At 44.3% G+C, this 21,258-nt stretch overlaps 1 pseudogene; it reads left to right on the forward strand.

The window, feature by feature from the left end:
- LOC139255782 (zinc finger protein 436-like) overlaps positions 1-20,083 on the forward strand; it is a 48,108-nt pseudogene extending 28,025 nt beyond the window's left edge.
- The last annotated feature ends 1,175 nt before the right edge of the window (positions 20,084-21,258 follow it).

Raw genomic sequence — 21,258 nt, forward strand, 5'->3', positions numbered from 1 at the left:
TCCAACACGTACCTGTCACATAGTGTCAGAGAATGAGAGAGGCTTTATCTATCCAACACTCACCTGTCACATAGTTTCAGAGAATGAAAGAGGCAGTATCTATCCAACACACACGTGTCACAGTATCAGAGAATGAGGGAGGCAGTAACTGTCCAACACTATACTGTCACAAAGTTTCAGAAAATGAAAGAGGCAGTATCTATCCAACACTCACCTGTTACATAGTGTCAGAGAATGAGGGAGACAGGATCTATCCAACACTCACCTGTCACACAGTGTCAGAGAATGTGAGAGGCAGTATCTACCCAACACTCACCTGTCACATTTTATCAGAGAATGAAAGAGGCAGTATCTATCCAACACACACGTGTCACAGTATCGGAGAATGAGGGAGGCAGTTACTATCCAACACTCACCTGTCACATAGTCTCAGAGAATGAGATAGTCAGTATCTGTCCAACACTCACCTGTCACTTCGTGTCAGAGAATGAGAGAGGCAGTACCTCTCCAACACTTACCTGTCACATATTGTCAGAGCAAGATTGATGCACTAATCTATCCAACACTCACATGTCACATTGTGTGAAAGAATGACAGAGGCAGGATCTATCCAACACTGACCTGTGGGATGGTGTCAGTGAATGAGAGATGCACTAATCTATCCAACACTCACCTGTCACATAGTGTGAAAGAATGACAGAGACAGTATCTATGCAAAACTCACCTGTCACATCGTGTCAGAGAATGAGAGAGACAGTATCTATCCAACACTCACCTGTCACATAGTGTCAGAGAATGGGAGAGGCAGTATCTATCCAACACTCACCTGTCACATAGTGTCAGAGAATGAGAGAGACAGTTTCTATCCAACACTCACCTGTCACATAGTGTGAGAATGAGAGAAGCAGTATCTATCCTACACTCACCTGTCTCATAATATCAGAGATGAGAGAGGCAGTATCTATCCAACACTCACCTGTCACAAAATGTCAGAGAATGATAGAGGCAGCATCTATCCAACACTCACCTGTTACATAGTGTCAGAGAATGAGAGAGACAGTATCTACCCAACACTCACCTGTCACACAGTGTCAGAGAATGAGAGAGGCAGTATCTATCCAACACTCACCTGTCACATAATATCAGAGAATGAGAGAGGCAGTACCTATCCAACACTTACCTGTCACATAGTTTCAGAGAATGAGAGAGACAGTATCTATCCAACACTCACCTGTCACATAGTGTCAGAGAATGAGAGAGACAGTATCTATCCAACACTCACCTGTCACAAATTGTCAGTGAATGAGAGAGGCAGTACCTATCCAACACTCACCTGTCACACAGTGTCAGAGAATGAAAGAGGCAGTATCTATCCAACACTCACCTGTCACATAGTATCAGAGAATGAGAGAGGCAGTATCTATCCAACACTTACCTGTCACATAGTTTCAGAGAATGAGAGAGACAGTATCTATCCAACACTCACCTGTCACATAGTGTCAGAGAATGAGAGAGACAGTATCTATCCAACACTCACCTGTCACAAAGTGTCCGTGAATGAGAGAGGCAGTATCTATCCAACACTCACCTGTCACACAGTGTCAGAGATTGAGAAAGACAGTATCTATATCACACTGAACTGTCATTTCGTGTCAGAGAATGAAAGAGACAGTATCCATCGAACACTTACCTGTGAGACAGTGTCAGAGAATGAGCGATGCACTAATCTATCAAACACTCACCTGTCACATAGTGTCAGAGAATGAGCGAGGCAGTATCTATCCAAAACGCACTTGTCACACAGTGTCAGACAATGAGAGAGGCTGTATCTATCCAACACTCACCTGTCACAAAGTGTCAGAGAATGAGAGAGGCAGTATCTATCCAACACTCAGCTGTCACATCGTATCAGAGAAAGAGAGAGGCAGTATCTATCCAATACATACCTGTCACATAGTATCAGAGAATGAGAGAGGCAGTATCTATCCAACACTCACCTGTCACAAAGTTTCAGAGAATGACAGAGGCAGTGTCTATCCAACACTCACCTGTTACATAGTTTCAGAGAAAGGGAGAGACAGTATCTATCCAATACACACGTGTCACAGTATCAGAGAATGAGGGAGGCAGTAACTGTCCAACACTCACCTGTCACAAAGTTTCAGAGAATGAAAGAGGCAGTATCTATTCAACACTCACCATTTCATAGTGTCAGAGAATGAGAGAGACAGTATCTATCCAACACTCACCTGTCACACAGTGTCAGAGAATGTGAGAGGCAGTATCTATCCAACACTCACCTTTCACATTTTAGCAGAGAATGAAAGAGGCAGTATCTATCCAACACTCACCTGTCACATAGTTTCAGAGAATGAAAGAGGCAGTATCTATACAACACACACCTGTCACAGTATCAGAGAATGAGGTAGGCAGTTACTATCCAACACTCACCTGTCACATAGTCTCAGAGAATGAGAGAGGCAGTATCTATCCAACACTCACCTGTCACATAGTGTCAGAGAATGACAGAGGCAGTATCTATCCAACACTCACCTGTCACATAGTGTCAGAGAATGACAGAGGCAGTATCTATCCAACACTCACCTGTCACATAGTGTCAGAGAATGAGAGAGGCTGTATCTATCCAACACTCACCTGTCACAAAGTGTCAGAGATTGAGAAAGACAGTATCTATCCAACACTCAGCTGTCACATAGTGTCAGAGAATGACAGAGGCAGTATCTATCCAACACTTACCTGTCACATAGTGTCAGAGAATGAGAGAGGCTGTATCTATCCAACACTCACCTGTCACAAAGTGTCAGAGATTGAGAAAGACAGTATCTATCCAACACTCAGCTGTCACATAGTGTCAGAGAATGAGAGAGACAGTATCTATCCAACACTCACCTGTCACAAAGTGTCAGTGAATGAGAGAGGCAGTATCTATTCAACACTCACCTGTCACACAGTGTCAGAGATTGAGAAAGACAGTATCTATATCACACCGAACTGTCATTTCGTGTCAGAGAATGAAAGAGACAGTATCCATCCAACACTTACCTGTGAGATAGTGTCAGAGAATGAGCGATGCACTCATCTATCAAACAATCACCTGTCACATAATGTCATAGAATGAGAGAGGCAGTATCTATCCAACACGTACCTGTCACATAGTGTCAGAGAATGAGAGAGGCTTTATCTATCCAACACTCACCTGTCACATATTGTCAGAGAATGAGAGAGGCAGTATCAGAGAATGAGGTAGGCAGTTACTATCCAACACTCACCTGTCACATAGTCTCAGAGAATGAGAGAGGCAGTATCTATCCAACACTCACCTGTCACATAGTGTCAGAGAATGACAGAGGCAGTATCTATCCAACACTCACCTGTCACATAGTGTCAGAGAATGACAGAGGCAGTATCTATCCAACACTTACCTGTCACATAGTGTCAGAGAATGAGAGAGGCTGTATCTATCCAACAATCACCTGTCACAAAGTGTCAGAGATTGAGAAAGACAGTATCTATCCAACACTCAGCTGTCACATAGTGTCAGAGAATGACAGAGGCAGTATCTATCCAACACCTACCTGTCACATAGTGTCAGAGAATGAGAGAGGCTGTATCTATCCAACACTCACCTGTCACAAAGTGTCAGAGATTGAGAAAGACAGTATCTATCCAACACTCAGCTGTCACATAGTGTCAGAGAATGAGAGAGACAGTATCTATCCAACACTCACCTGTCACAAAGTGTCAGTGAATGAGAGAGGCAGTATCTATTCAACACTCACCTGTCACACAGTGTCAGAGATTGAGAAAGACAGTATCTATATCACACCGAACTGTCATTTCGTGTCAGAGAATGAAAGAGACAGTATCCATCCAACACTTACCTGTGAGATAGTGTCAGAGAATGAGCGATGCACTCATCTATCAAACAATCACCTGTCACATAATGTCATAGAATGAGAGAGGCAGTATCTATCCAACACGTACCTGTCACATAGTGTCAGAGAATGAGAGAGGCTTTATCTATCCAACACTCACCTGTCACATATTGTCAGAGAATGAGAGAGGCAGTATCTATCCAACACTCACCTGTCACATAGTTTCAGAGAATGAAAGAGGCAGTATCTATCCAACACTCACCTGTCACATAGTATCAGAGAATGAGAGAGGCAGTATCTATCCAACACTTACCTGTCACATAGTATCAGACAATGAGAGAGGCAGTATCTATCCAACACTCACTTGTCACATTGTATCAGAGAATGAGAGAGGCAGTATCTTTCCAACACTCACCTGTCACATAGTTTCAGAGAATGAAAGAGTCAGTATCTATCCAACACTCACCTGTCACATAGTGTCAGATAATGAGAGAAGCAATATCTATCCAACACTCACCTGTCACATAGCCTCAGAGAATGAGAGAGGCAGTATCTATCCAACACTCACCTACCACATCGTGTCAGAGAATGAGAGAGGCAGTATCTATCCAACACTCACCTGTCACATAGTGTCAGAGAATGAGAGAGACAGTATCTATCCAACACTCACCTGTCACATAGTATCAGAGAATGAGAGAGGCAGTATCTATCCAACACTTACCTGTCACATAGTGTCAGAGAATGAGAGAGGCAGTATCTATCCAACACTTACCTGTCACATAGTATCAGAGAATGAGAGAGGCAGTATCTATCCAACACTTACCTGTCACATAGTGTCAGAGAATGAGAGAGGCAGTATCTATCCAAAACTCACTAGTCACACAGTTTCAGACAATGAGAGAGGCAGTATCTATCCAACACTCACCTGTCACATATTGTCAGAGAATGAGAGAGGCAGTATCTATCCAACACTCACTTGTCACATTGTATCAGAGAATGAGAGAGGCAGTATCTATCCAACACTCACCTGTCACATAGTGTCAGAGAATGAAAGAGTCAGTATCTATCCAACACTCACCTGTCACATAGTGTCAGAGAATGAGAGAAGCAGTATCTATCCAACACTCACCTGTCACATAGCCTCAGAGAATGAGAGAGGCAGTATCTATCCAACACTCACCTACCACATCGTGTCATAGAATGAGAGAGGCATTATCTATCCAACACTCACCTGTCACATAGTGTCAGAGAATGAGAGAGACAGTATCTATCCAACACTCACCTGTCACAAAATGTCAGAGAATGATAGAGGCAGCATCTATCCAACACTCACCTGTCACACAGTGTCAGAGATTGAGAAAGATAATATCTATATCACACTGAACTGTCATTTCGTGTCAGAGAATGAAAGAGACAGTATCCATCCAAAACTTACCTGTGAGATAGTGTCAGAGAATGAGCGATGCACTAATCTATCAAACACTCACCTGTCACATCGTGTCAGAGAATGAGCGAGGCAGCATCTATCCAAAATTCACTTGTCACACAGTGTCAGACAATGAGAGAGGCTGTATCTATCCAACAGTCACCTGTCACAAAGTGACAGAGAATGAGAGAGGCAGTATCTATCCAACACTCACCTGTCACATAGTATCAGAGAAAGAGAGAGGCAGTATCTATCCAATACTTACCTGTCACATAGTATCAGAGAATGAGAGAGGCAGTATCTATCCAAAACTCACCTGTCACAAAGTTTCAGAGAATGACAGAGGCAGTATCTATCCAACACTCACCTGTCACATAGTGTCAGAGAATGATCGAGGCAGCATCTATCCAACACTCACCTGTCACACAGTGTCAGAGATTGAGAAAGACAGATCTATATCACACTGAACTGTCATTTCGTGTCAGAGAATGAAAGAGACAGTATCCATCCAACACTTACCTGTGAGATAGTGTCAGAGATTGAGAGAGACAGTGTCTATCCAATACACACGTGTCACAAATCAGAGAATGAGGGAGGCAGTAACTGTCCAACACTCACCTGTCACAAAGTTTCAGAGAATGAAAGAGGTAGTATCTATCCAACACTCACCTGTTACATAGTGTCAGAGAATGAGAGAGACAGTATCTACCCAACACTCACCTGTCACACAGTGTCAGAGAATGAGAGAGGCAGTATCTATCCAACACTCACCTGTCACATAGTATCAGAGAATGAGAGAGGCAGTATCTATCCAACACTTACCTGTCACATAGTGTCAGAGAATGAGAGAGACAGTATCTATCCAACACTCACCTGTCACATAGTGTCAGAGAATGATCGAGGCAGCATCTATCCAACACTCACCTGTCACACAGTGTCAGAGATTGAGAAAGACAGATCTATATCACACTGAACTGTCATTTCGTGTCAGAGAATGAAAGAGACAGTATCCATCCAACACTTACCTGTGAGATAGTGTCAGAGAATGAGCGATGCACTCATCTATCAAACAATCACCTGTCACATAGTGTCATAGAATGAGAGAGGCTTTATCTATCCAACACTCACCTGTCACATATTGTCAGAGAATGAGAGAGGCAGTATCTATCCAACACTCACCTGTCACATAGTTTCAGAGAATGAAAGAGGCAGTATCTATCCAACACACACGTGTCACAGTATCAGAGAATGAGGGAGGCAGTAACTGTCCAACACTATACTGTCACAAAGTTTCAGAAAATGAAAGAGGCAGTATCTATCCAACACTCACCTGTTACATAGTGTCAGAGAATGAGGGAGACAGGATCTATCCAACACTCACCTGTCACACAGTGTCAGAGAATGTGAGAGGCAGTATCTATCCAACACTCACCTGTCACATTGTATCAGAGAATGAAAGAGGCAGTATCTATCCAACACACACGTGTCACAGTATCGGAGAATGAGGGAGGCAGTTACTATCCAACACTCACCTGTCACATAGTCTCAGAGAATGAGATAGTCAGTATCTGTCCAACACTCACCTGTCACTTCGTGTCAGAGAATGAGAGAGGCAGTACCTCTCCAACACTTACCTGTCACATATTGTCAGAGCAAGATTGATGCACTAATCTATCCAACACTCACATGTCACATTGTGTGAAGGAATGACAGAGGCAGGATCTATCCAACACTGACCTGTGGGATGGTGTCAGTGAATGAGAGATGCACTAATCTATCCAACACTCACCTGTCACATAGTGTGAATGAATGACAGAGACAGTATCTATGCAAAACTCACCTGTCACATCGTGTCAGAGAATGAGAGAGACAGTATCTATCCAACACTCACCTGTCACATAGTGTCAGAGAATGGGAGAGGCGGTATCTATCCAACACTCACCTGTCACATAGTGTCAGAGAATGAGAGAGACAGTTTATATCCAACACTCACCTGTCACATAGTGTGAGAATGAGAGAAGCAGTATCTATCCTACACTCACCTGTCTCATAATGTCAGAGAATGAGAGAGGCAGTATCTATCCAACACTCACCTGTCTCATAATATTAGAGATGAGAGAGGCAGTATCTAACCAACACTCACCTGTCACAAAATGTCAGAGAATGATAGAGGCAGCATCTATCCAACACTCACCTGTCACACAGTGTCAGAGATTGAAAAATACAGTATCTATATCACACTGAACTGACATTTCGTGTCAGAGAATGAAAGAGACAGTATCCATCCAACACTTACCTGTGAGACAGTGTCAGAGAATGAGCGATGCACTAATCTATCAAACACTCACCTGTCACATAGTGTCAGAGAATGAGCGAGGCCGTATCTATCCAAAACGCACTTGTCAAACAGTGTCAGACAATGAGAGAGGCAGTATCTATCCAACACTCAGCTGTCACATAGTATTAGAGAAAGAGTGAGGCAGTATCTATCCAATACTTACCTGTCACATAGTATCAGAGAATGAGAGAGGCAGTATCTATCCAACACTCACCTGTCACAAAGTTTCAGAGAATGAAAGAGGCAGTGTCTATCCAACACTCACCTGTTACATAGTTTCAGAGAATGAGAGAGACAGTATCTATCCAATACACACGTGTCACAGTATCAGAGAATGAGGGAGGCAGTAACTGTCCAACACTCACCTGTCACAAAGTTTCAGAGAATGAAAGAGGCAGTATCTATCCAACACTCACCTGTTACATAGTGTCAGAGAATGAGAGAGACAGTATCTACCCAACACTCACCTGTCACATAGTGTCAGAGAATGAGAGAGACAGTATCTATCCAACACTCACCTGTCACAAAGTGTCCGTGAATGAGAGAGGCAGTATCTATCCAACACTCACCTGTCACACAGTGTCAGAGATTGAGAAAGACAGTATCTATATCACACTGAACTGTCATTTCGTGTCAGAGAATGAAAGAGACAGTATCCATCCAACACTTACCTGTGAGATAGTGTCAGAGAATGAGCGATGCACTCATCTATCAAACACTCACCTGTCACATAGTGTCAGAGAATGTGAGAGGCAGTATCTATCCAACACGTACCTGTCACATAGTGTCAGAGAATGAGAGAGGCTGTATCTATCCAACACTCACCTGTCACATATTGTCAGAGAATGAGAGAGGCAGTATCTATCCAACACTCACCTGTCACATAGTTTCAGAGAATGAAAGAGGCAGTATCTATCCAACACACACGTGTCACAGTATCACAGAATGATGGAGGCAGTAACTGTCCAACACTATACTGTCACAAATCTTTAGAAAATGAAAGAGGCAGTATCTATCCAACACTCACCTGTTACATAGTGTCAGAGAATGAGGGAGACAGGATCTATCCAACACTCACCTGTCACACAGTGTCAGAGAATGTGAGAGGCAGTATCTATCCAACACTCACCTGTCACATTTTAGCAGAGAATGAAAGAGGCAGTATCTATCCAACACTCACCTGTCACATATTTTCAGAGAATGAAAGAGGCTGTATCTATACAACACACACCTGTCACAGTATCAGAGAATGAGGTAGGCAGTTACTATCCAACATTCACCTGTCACATAGTCTCAGAGAATGAGAGAGGCAGTATCTATCCGAAACTTACCTTTTACATAGTATCAGAGAATGAGAGAGGCAGTATCTATCAAACACTCACCTGTCACATAGTGTCAGAGAATGAGAGATGCAGTATCTATCCAACACTCACCTGTCACATAGTGTCAGAGAATGACAGAGGCAGTAGCTATCCAACACTTACCTGTCACATAGTGTCAGAGAATGAGAGAGGCTGTATCTATCCAACACTCACCTGTCACACAGTGTCAGAGATTGAGAAAGACAGTATCTATATCACACTGAACTGTCATTTCGTGTCAGAGAATGAAAGAGACAGTATCCATCCAACACTTACCTGTGTGATAGTGTCAGAGAATGAGCGATGCACTCATCTATCAAACAATCACCTGTCACATAGTGTCATAGAATGAGAGAGGCAGTATCTATCCAACACGTACCTGTCACATAGTGTCAGAGAATGAGAGAGGCTTTATCTATCCAACACTCACCTGTCACATATTGTCAGAGAATGAGAGAGGCAGTATCTATCCAACACTCACCTGTCACATAGTTTCAGAGAATGAAAGAGGCAGTATCTATCCAACACACACGTGTCACAGTATCACAGAATGTGAGAGGCAGTATCTATCCAACACTCACCTGTCACATTTTAGCAGAGAATGAAAGAGGCAGTATCTATCCAACACTCACCTGTCACATAATTTCAGAGAATGAAAGAGGCAGTATCTATACAACACACACCTGTCACAGTATCAGAGAATGAGGTAGGCAGTTACTATCCAACACTCACCTGTCACATAGTGTCATTGAATGAGAGATGCAGTATCTATCCAACAATCACCTGTCACATAGTGTCAGAGAATGACAGAGGCAGTATCTATCCAAAACTTACCTGTCACATAGTGTCAGAGAATGAGAGAGGCTGTATCTATCCAACACTCACCTGTCACAAAGTGTCAGAGATTGAGAAAGACAGTATCTATATCACACTGAACTGTCATTTCGTGTCAGAGAATGAAAGAGACAGTATCCATCCAACACTTACCTGTGAGATAGTGTCAGAGAATGAGAGAGGCAGTATCTATCCAACACTCACCTGTCACATAGTTTCAGAGAATGAAAGAGGCAGTATCTATCCAACACACATGTGTCACAGTATCAGAGAATGAGGGAGGCAGTAACTGTCCAACACTATACTGTCACAAAGTTTCAGAAAATTAAAGAGGCAGTATCTATCCAACACTCACCTGTTACATAGTGTCAGAGAATGAGGGAGACAGGATCTATCCAACACTCAACTGTCACACAGTGTCTGAGAATGTGAGAGGCAGTATCTATCCAACACTCACCTGTCACATTGTATCAGAGAATGAAATACGCAGTATCTATCCAACACACACGTGTCACAGTATCGGAGAATGAGGGAGGCAGTTACTATCCAACACTTACCTGTCACATAGTCTCAGAGAATGAGATAGTCAGTATCTGTCCAACACTCACCTGTCACTTCGTGTCAGAGAATGAGAGAGGCAGTACCTCTCCAACACTTACCTGTCACATATTGTCAGAGCAAGATTGATGCACTAATCTATCCAACACTCACATGTCACATTGTGTGAAAGAATGACAGAGGCAGGATCTATCCAACACTGACCTGTGGGATGGTGTCAGTGAATGAGAGATTCACTAATCTATCCAACACTCACCTGTCACATAGTGTGAAAGAATGACAGAGACAATATCTATGCAATACTCACCTGTCACATCGTGTCAGAGAATGAGAGAGACAGTATCTATCCAACACTCACCTGTCACATAGTGTCAGAGAATGGGAGAGGCAGTATCTATCCAACACTCACCTGTCACATAGTGTCAGAGAATGAGAGAGACAGTTTCTATCCAACACTCATCTGTCACATAATGTCAGAGAATGAGAGAGGCAGCATCTATCCTACACTCACCTGTCTCATAATGTCAGAGAATGAGAGAGGCAGTATCTATCCAACACTCACCTGTCTCATAATATCAGAGATGAGAGAGGCAGTATCTATCCAACACTCACCTGTCACAAAATGTCAGAGAATGATAGAGGCAGCATCTATCCAACACTCACCTGTCACACAGTGTCAGAGATTGAAAAAGACAGTATCTATATCAAACTGAACTGTCATTTCGTGTCAGAGAATGAAAGAGACAGTATCCATCCAACACTTACCTGTGAGACAGTGTCAGAGAATGAGCGATGCACTAATCTATCAAACACTCACCTGTCACATAGTGTCAGAGAATGAGCGAGGTAGTATCTATCCAAAACGCACTTGTCCCACAGTGTCAGACAATGAGAGAGGCTGTATCTATCCAACACTCACCTGTCACAAAGTGTCAGAGAATGAGAGAGGCAGTATCTATCCAACACTCAGCTGTCACATAGTATCAGAGAAAGAGAGAGGCAGTATCTATCCAATACTTACCTGTCACATAGTATCAGAGAATGAGAGAGGCAGTATCTATCCAACACTCACCTGTCACAAAGTTTCAGAGAATGAAAGAGGCAGTATCTATCCAACACTCACCTGTTACATAGTGTGAGAGAATGAGAGAGACAGTATCTATCCAATACACACGTGTCACAGTATCAGAGAATGAGGGAGGCAGTAACTGTCCAACACTCACCTGTCACAAAGTTTCAGAGAATGAAAGAGGCAGTATCTATCCAACACTCACCTGTTACATAGTGTCAGAGAATGAGAGAGACAGTATCTACCCAACACTCACCTGTCACACAGTGTCAGAGAATGAGAGAGGCAGTATCTATCCAACACTCACCTGTCACATAGTATCAGAGAATGAGAGAGGCAGTATCTATCCAACACTTACCTGTCACATAGTGTCAGAGAATGAGAGAGACAGTATCTATCCAACACTCACCTGTCACAAATTGTCAGTGAATGAGAGAGGCAGTATCTATCCAACACTCACCTGTCACACAGTGTCAGAGATTGAGAAAGACAGTATCTATATCACACTGAACTCTCATTTCGTGTCAGAGATTGAAAGAGACAGTATTCATCCAACACTTATCTGTGAGATAGTGTCAGAGAATGAGCGATGCACTCATCTATCAAACACTCACCTGTCACATAGTGTCAGAGAATGAGAGAGGCAGTATCTATCCAACACGTACCTGTCACATAGTTTCAGAGAATAGAGAGGCTGTATCTATCCAACACTCACCTGTCACATATTGTCAGAGAATGAGAGAGGCAGTATCTATCCAACACTCATCTGTCACATATTTTCAGAGAATGAAAGAGGCAGTATCTATCCAACACACACGTGTCACAGTATCACAGAATGATGGAGGCAGTAACTGTCCAACACTATACTGTCACAAATTTTCAGAAAATGAAAGAGGCAATATCTATCCAACACTCACCTGTTACATAGTGTCAGAGAATGAGGGAGACAGGATCTATCCAACACTCACCAGTCACACAGTGTCAGAGAATGTGAGAGGCAGTATATATCCAACACTCACCTGTCACATTTTATCAGAGAATGAAAGAGGCTGTATCTATCCAACACTCACCTGTCACATAGTTTCAGAGAATGAAAGAGGCAGTATCTATACAACACACAGCTGTCACAGTATCAGAGAATGAGGTAGGCAGTTACTATCCAACACTCGCCTGTCACATAGTCTCAGAGAATGAGAGAGGCAGTATGTATTCGAAACTTACCTGTTACATAGTATCAGAGAATGAGAGAGGCAGTATCTATCCAACACTCACCTGTCACATAGTGTCAGAGAATGGGAGAGGCAGTATCTATCCAACACTCACCTGTCACATAGTGTCAGAGAATGACAGAGGCAGTATCTATCCAACACTTACCTGTCACATAGTGTCAGAGAATGAGAGAGGCTGTATCTATCCAACACTCACCTGTCAGAAAGTGTCAGAGAATGACAGAGGCAGTATCTATCCAACACTCACCTGTCACATAGTATCAGAGAATGAGAGAGGCAGTATCTATCCAAAACCTACTTGTCTCATAATACCAGAGAATGAGAGAGGCAGTTTCTATCCAACACTCACCTGTCTCATAATATCAGAGAATGAGAGAGGCAGTATCTATCCAACACTCACCTGTCACATAGTGTCAGAGAATGAGAGAGGCAGTATCTATCAAACACTCACCTGTCACATAGTGTCAGAGAATGAGAGAGGCAGTATCTATCCAACACTCACCTGTCACATAGTTTCAGAGAATGAGAGAGGCAGTATCGATCCAACACTTACATGTTACACTATCTCAGAGAATGAGAGAGGCAGTATCTATCCAACACTCACCTGTCACATAGTGTCAGAGAATGCGAGAGGCAGTATCTTTCCAACACTCACCTGTCACATAGTGTCAGAGAATGAGAGAGGCAGTATCTATCCAACACTCACCTGTCTCATAATATCAGAGAATGAGAGAGGCAGTATCTATCCAACACTCACCTGTCACATAGTGTCAGAGAATGAGAGAGGCAGTATCTATCCAACACTCACCTGTCACATAGTGTCAGAGAATGAGAGAGGCAGTATCTATCCAACACTCACCTGTCACATAGTTTCAGAGAATGAGAGAGGCAGTATCGATCCAACACTTACATGTTACACTATCTCAGAGAATGAGAGAGGCAGTATCTATCCAACACTCACCTGTCACATAGTGTCAGAGAATGCGAAAGGCAGTATCTTTCCAACACTCACCTGTCACATAGTGTCAGAGAATGAGAGAGGCAGTATCTATCCAACACTTACCTGTCACATAGTTTCAGAGAATGAGAGAGGCAGTATCTATCCAACACTCACCTGTCACATAGTGTCAGAGAATGAGAGAGGCAGTATCTATCCAACACTCACCTGTCACATAATGTCAGAGAATGAGAGAGGCAGTATCTATGCAACACTCACCTGTCACATAGTGTCAGAGAATGAGAGAGGCAGTATCTATCCAACACTCACCTGTCACATAGTGTCAGAGAATGAGAGAGGCAGTATCTATCCAACACTCACCTGTCACATAGTGTCAGAGAATGAGAGAGGCAGTATCTCTCCATCACTGACCTGTCACATAATGTCAGAGAATGAGAGAGGCAGTATCTATCCAACACTCACCTGTCACATAGTGTCACAGAATGAGAGAGGCAGTATCTCTCCAAAACTGAGCTGTCATCAGAATTTGTCACGTAGAATGAGCGAAAAACAGGAGAAGTATCTGTAAAAAAAAACTCAACTGGCAATCCAACTCTGCCTCACTGTACCAGAGATTGAGAGATGCAATACCTGTCCTATGTCAACCAAGATATCTGAATGGTGACAGAGTCAGAAAAATGGAGGTGCAACGAGACCTGGGTGTTATGGTACATCAGTCATTGAAGGTTGGCATGCAGGTACTGCAGGCGGTTAAGAAAGCAAATGGCAAGTTGGCCTTCATCGCGAGGGGATTTGAGGACAGGGGAAGGGAGGTTTTACTACAGTTGTACAGTGCATTGATGAGGCCACACCTGGAGTATTGTGTACAGTTTAGGTCTCCTAACTTGAGAAAGGACTTTCTTTTTATTGAGGGAGTGCAGCGAAGGTTCACCAGACTGATTCCCGGGATGGCAGGACTGACATCACAAGAAAGTTGGATCAAATGGGCTTGTATTCACTGGAGTACAGACGAATGAGAGTGGATCTCATAGAAACATTTATCATTCTGACAGTTTTAGACAGGTTAGATGCAGGAGGAATGTTCCCAATGTTGGAGAAGTCCAGAACCAGGGGTCACAGTCTAAGGATAAGGGGTAAGCCATTTAGGACCGAGATGAGGAGAAACTTCTTCACGCAGAGAGTGGTGAACCTGTGGAATTCTCTACCACAGAAAGTAGTTGAGGCCAATTGACTAAATACATTCAAAAGGAGTTAGATGTAGTCCTTCCTATTAGGGGGATCAAGGGGTATGGCGAGAAAGCAGGAATGGGGTACTGAAGTTGCATGTTCAGCCATGAACCCATTGAATTGCGGTGCAGGCTAGAAGGGCCAAATGGCTTACACCTGCATCTATTTTCTATGTTTCTATGTTTCTATGTTTCTATCCCAAACTGATAGCAATGTCACAGAATGAAATGTACAGCGTCTATCCCATGTTCCGCAGTCAATCTCACACTGACACACAGTACCAGAGAGTGAGTGGCAGTGTCTGTCCTATACACACCTGTCAATCTCACACTGACACACAGTACCAGAGAGTGAGTGACAGGGTCTTTCGGAAATTCACCCTCTATCCCACACTGACGCATTTTTTCAGAGAGTAAAACATCGGTCGTTTTTGGAAAAATAATATATTTATCAGTTTGGTCAATCTGTATTGCAGAATGGGAGTTAAAGTATATTCATTTTGCATTCCACTGACAATAAAACACTGGCACACAGTAACAGAGAGTGACAGGTACACTATCTATCCTATAGTCAACAACAATACCTAAACTGATATGTATGACCAGAGAGTGAGTGGCAGCTATTTGTTGTACACAACTGTCAATCCCAGACTGGCACACTCGAGCAGAGAGTGAGTGACAGTGTCTGTCCTATACACACCTGTCAATCTCACACTGACACACAGGAGCAGAGAGTGAGTGGCAGCTATTTGTTGTTCACAACTGTCAATCACACACTGACACACAGTACCAGAAAGTGAGTGATAGTGTCTGTCCTATACACACCTGTCAATCACACACTGACACACAGTACCAGAGAGTGAGTGACAGTGTCTGTCCTATAAACATCTGTCAATCACACACTGACACACACAGGAGCAGAGAGTGAATGACAGTGTCTGTACTATACACACCTGTCAATCACACACTGACACACAGTACCAGAGAGTGAATGACAGTGTCTGTCCTATACACACCTGTCAATCTCACACTGACACACAGTACCAGAGAATGAGTGACAGTGTCTGTCCTAAACACACCTGTCAATCTCACACTGACGCACAGTACCAGAGAGTGAATGACAGTGTCTGTCCTATACACACCTGTCAATCTCACACTGACACACAGGAGCAGAGAGTGAGTGACAGTGTCTGTCCTATACACACCTGTCAATCACACACTGACACACAGTACAAGAGAGTGAGTGACAGTGTCTGTCCTATACACACCTGTCGATCACACACTGACACACAGTACCAGAGAGTGAGTGACAGTGTCTGTCCTATACACACCTGTCAATCACACACTGACACACAGTACCAGAGAGTGATTCATAAAGTATCCAGTCTACCCTAACCAAGCAATTTGAAACTGCCCCATTGTCCCATTGAGTGACAGAAACAATATCACCGGACCAGTGAGTGTAGAACATGGTATTGGGGGTAATGGTTTGACGTGGATAGAGAACTGGTTGGCAGACAGGAAGCAGAGAGTCAGGATAAATGGGTCATTTCAGAATGGCAGGCAGAGACCAGTTAGGTGCCGCAGGGCTCAGTGCTGGGACCCCAGCTATTTACAATATACATCAATGATTAAGAGGAAGGAATCGAGAATAATATCTCCAAATTTGCAGATGGCACTAAAGCTGGGTGGTGGTGTGAGCTGTGAGGAGGATGCGAAGAGGCTGCAGGTTGACTTGGACAGGTTAGGTGAATGGGCAATGCATGGCAGATGCTGTATAATGTGTTTAAATGTGAGCTTATCCAATTCGGTTGCAAAAACATGAAGGCGGAATATTAACTGAACGGCGGCAAATTTGGAAAAGGGGAGGTGCAACGAGAACTGGGTGGCATGGTACATCAGGCATTGAAGGTTGGCATACAGTTTGGCGCAGCTGGTGAAGAAGGGAAAAGGCATGTTGGCCTTCATAGCTAGGGGATTTGTGTATAGGAGCAGGAAAGTCTTACTGCTGTTGTACAGAGTCTTGCTGAGGCCTCACCTGGAATATTGTGTTCAGTTTTGGTCTACTAATCTGAGGAAGGACATTCTTGCTTTGAGGGAGTGCAGCGAAGGTTCACTAGACTGATGCCAGGGATGGCAGGACTGACATATGAGGAGAGATTGGATCAACTGGGTCTGTATTCACTGGAGTTTAGAAGAATGAGAGGGGATCTCAGATAAACATATAACATTCTGACGGGTCTGGACAGGTTAGATGCAGGAAGAATATTCCCGATTATTGGGAGTTCCAGAACCAGGGGACACAGTCTAAGGATAAGGGGTAGGCCATTTAGCAATTAGTTGTGGAGAAACTTCTTCACTCAGAGTTGTGAACCTGTGGCATTCTCTTCTGCAGAGAGTTGTTGATGCCAGCTCATTAGATATATTCAAGAGGGAGTAGAATATGGCCCTTATGGCTAAAGGGATCAAGGGGTATGGAGAGAAAGCAGGAAATGTATACTGAGGTGAATATTCACCCATGATCTTATTGAATGGTGGTGCAGGCTCGAAGGGCCGAATGGCCTACTCCTGCACCTATTTTCTATGTTTCTATGAAACCAGCCAGAGTCAGCACCTTCAGGAGAGGGGAATCAGTGAGTGTAGAACTGAAACCAGCCAGAGTCAGTACATTCAGGGGAGGGGAATCAGTGAGTGTAGAACTGAACCCAGCCAGAGTCAGCACCTTCAGGGGAGGGGAATCAGTGAGTGTAGAACTGAACCCAGCCAGAGTCAGCACCGTCAGGGGAGGGGAACCAGTGAGTGTAGAACTGAACCCAGCCAGAGTCAGCACCTTCAGGAGAGGGGAATCAGTGAGTGTAGTACTGAACCCAGCCAGAGTCAGTACCTTCAGGGGAGGGGAACCAGTGAGTGTAGAACTGTACCCAGCCAGAGTCAGCATCTTCAGGGGAGAAGAACCAGTGAGTGTAGAACTGTACCCAGCCAGAGTCAGTACCTTCAGGGGAGGGGAACCAGTGAGTGGAGAACTGAACCCAGCCAGAGTCAGCACCTTCAGGGGAGGGGAACCAGTGAGTGTAGAACTGTACCCAGCCAGAGTCAGCATCTTCAGGGGAGGGGAACCAGTGAGTGTAGAACTGTACCCAGCCAGAGTCAGTACCTTCAGGGGAGGGGAACCAGTGAGTGTAGAACTGAACCCAGCCAGAGTCAGCACCTTCAGGAGAGGGGAACCAGTGAGTGTAGAACTGTACCCAGCCAGAGTCAGCTTCTTCAGGGGAGGGGAACCAGTGAGTGTAGAACTGTACCCAGCCAAAGTCAGTACCTTCAGGGGAGGGGAACCAATGAGTGTAGATCTGTACCCAGCCAGAGTCAGTACCTTCAGGGGAGGGGAACCAGTGAGTGTAGAACTGTACCCAGCCAGAGTCAGCATCTTCAGGGGAGGGGAACCAGTGAGTGTAGAACTGAACCCAGCCAGAGTCAGTACCTTCAGGGGAGGGGAACCAGTGAGTGTAGAACTGAACCCAGCCAGAGTCAGCACCTTCAGGAGAGGGGAACCAGTGAGTGTAGAACTGAACCCAGCCAGAGTCAGCACCTTCAGGAGAGGGGAACCAGTGAGTGTAGAACTGAACCCAGCCAGAGTCAGCACCTTCAGGAGAGGGGAACCAGTGAGTGTAGAACTGAACCCCGCCAGAGTCAGCACCTTCAGGGGAGGGGAACCAGTGAGTGTAGAACTGAACCCAGCCAGAGTCAGTACCTTCAGGGGAGGGGAACCAGTGAGTGTAGAACTGAACCCAGCCAGAGTTGGTGATGAAAATTGGGAGCAGAGGACAAGCTGAATTTCAGGACAGGAATGGGGAAGAGAGAATGGAGTGTGGATTTACTGCTTTCTGGAACAAGAGAGGAAAGAATGTTCTCTAGAATCTAGAATTGTCTGTTCTGAGTTTCTGTCCTGGACTTGCAGTAATGATTTTTGTAAACTCCTTTTCCAGGTTATTCGAGGGGCAAGATATGCAGATGGGGAACTCAAACCAAACATCACATCAAGATCTGACAGAATCACTCGATTCCTCAGGACCTGAATATCATCGGCGCTTCAATGTGGAAGGAGAAAAGTTTGTCTGTTCTGTCTGTGGGAACAGGTTTCAAACATCGGTGATACTGGAAAAGCACGAGACACACACACCCGAGTGAGAGTGTTCCAGTGCACTGACTGTGGAAAGAACTTTAACCAGTTACACAGACTGACAAAACATCACACCATTGACAGCGGGGAGAACCCGTACAGGTATTCTCTGTGTGGACCAGGCTTCAACTGATCGTCCGACCTGGAGAGACACAAAGACACCCCCACCACAGAGAAACCGTGGGAATGTGAGGACTGTGGGAAGGGATTCAATTACCCATCTAATCTGGAAGTTCATCGGCGCTGCCACACTGGAGAGAGGCCGTTCACCTGCTCTGATTGTGGGAAGGGATTCACTGCCCATTCCAACCTGTTGAAACACCAGCGAGTTCACACTGGGGAGAGACCATTCACCTGCTCCAAGTGTGGAAGGGATTCACTGCCCATTCCAACATGTTGAAACACCAGCGAATTCACACAGGGGAGAAGCCATTCACCTGCTCTCAATGTGGGCAGGGATTCACACAGTCATCCCATCTTCTAACGCACAAGCGAGTTCATACTGGGGAGAGGCCATTCAGCTGCTCTGAGTGTGGGGAGGGATTCACTACATCATCCCACCTGCTGAGACATCAGCGAGTTCACACTGGGGAGAAGCCGGTCACCTGCTCTGACTGTGGGAAGGGATTCACACAGTCCTCCGACCTTGTAGCTCACCAGCGAGTTCACACTGGGGAGAGGCCATTCTTCTGCTTCGAGTGTGGGAAAGCATTCACTCGGTCATCCCACCTGCTAACACACCAGCGAGTTCACACTGGGGAGAGGCCGTTCACCTGCTTCGAGTGTGGGAAGGGATTCACTCCGTCATCCCACCTGCTGATGCACCAGCGAGTTCACACTGGAGAGAGGCCGTTCATCTGTTCTGAGTGTGGGAAGGGATTCACTCGCTCATCCCACCTGCTGATACACCAGCAAGTTCACACCAGGGAGAGGCCGTTCATCTGCTCTGAGTGTGGGAATGGATTCACTACATCATCCAACCTGCTGACACACCAGCGAGTTCACAAGTGACTCCAGGGTTTGGATTCGCTGTTGTTCCAGACTGAATCCTGTCCATTCTGACAGTTGGGCTTTCACTCTGCTGATACTGATTACCCCTATAACTGGACTGGAGTTTAATATTCGGGATATTTGACAAAATAATCAACGGGAAAATGGTCAGATAAAAAAATAACGCTGATTGTGTTTGCATCCATACTTCGTCCTTTAAAAAACATAAGAAATCGGAGCAGGGGTCGGCCATTGTCCACTCGAACCTGTTCTGCCGTATAATAAGATCATAGCTGATCTGATCTTGGCATAGCTCCACTTCCCTACTGATCACCATAACCCTTCAATCCATTATCGCTCTAAAGTCTGGCTATCTCCATTTAAATATTTTCAATGACCCTGGCTCCACAGCTCTCTGGGGTAGGAAACTCCAAAGTTTTACGACACTCCAAGAGAAGAAAATTCTCTTCATCTCAGTTCTAAATCGGCTACCCGTTATTTTAAACTATGTCCCCTAGTTCCAGATTCCCCACGAGTGGAAACATCCATTCTACATCTATCTTGTTGAGCCGCCTCAGTATCATATGGTTCAATAAGATCTTCTCTCATACTTCTAAACTCCAATGAGTACAGGCTCAGCCTATCTTCTGAAGTCAACTCCTTCATCTCAGAAATTAAACCAGTGAATTTTCTCTGAACTGTCTCCAATGCAAGTATATCTCTCCTTAAATAAGGAGATCAAAATTGTACGCAGTACTCCAGGTGTGGTCTCACCAATACTCTGTACAATCATAGCAGGACTTCCCTGCCTTTATACTCCATCCTTCTTGCAATAAAGGCCAACATTTCTTTGCCTTCATAATTATTTCCTGTACCTGATTTTTTTGTTTCATGCACAAGGACCACCAGGTCCCTCTGTACTGCAGCATTTTGTAATATCTCTCCATTTAAATAATAAATTGTATTTTTATTTTTTCTACTAAAGTGGATAACCTCACACTTTCCCACATTACACTCAATTGGTCCACTCAATTAGCCTGTCTGCATACCGTTGCAGATTATTTCTGTCCTCCGTACAATGTGCTTTCACACCCATCTTTGTATCATCAGCAAACTTGGTAACATTACACTCTTTCCCTTCATCCAAGTCATCAATATAGATTGTAAATAGTTGCAGCCCCAGCAGTAATCCCTAT

This window comes from Pristiophorus japonicus, unplaced genomic scaffold (genome assembly GCF_044704955.1).
Source record: "Pristiophorus japonicus isolate sPriJap1 unplaced genomic scaffold, sPriJap1.hap1 HAP1_SCAFFOLD_630, whole genome shotgun sequence".
Taxonomy (NCBI): Eukaryota; Metazoa; Chordata; class Chondrichthyes; family Pristiophoridae; genus Pristiophorus; species Pristiophorus japonicus.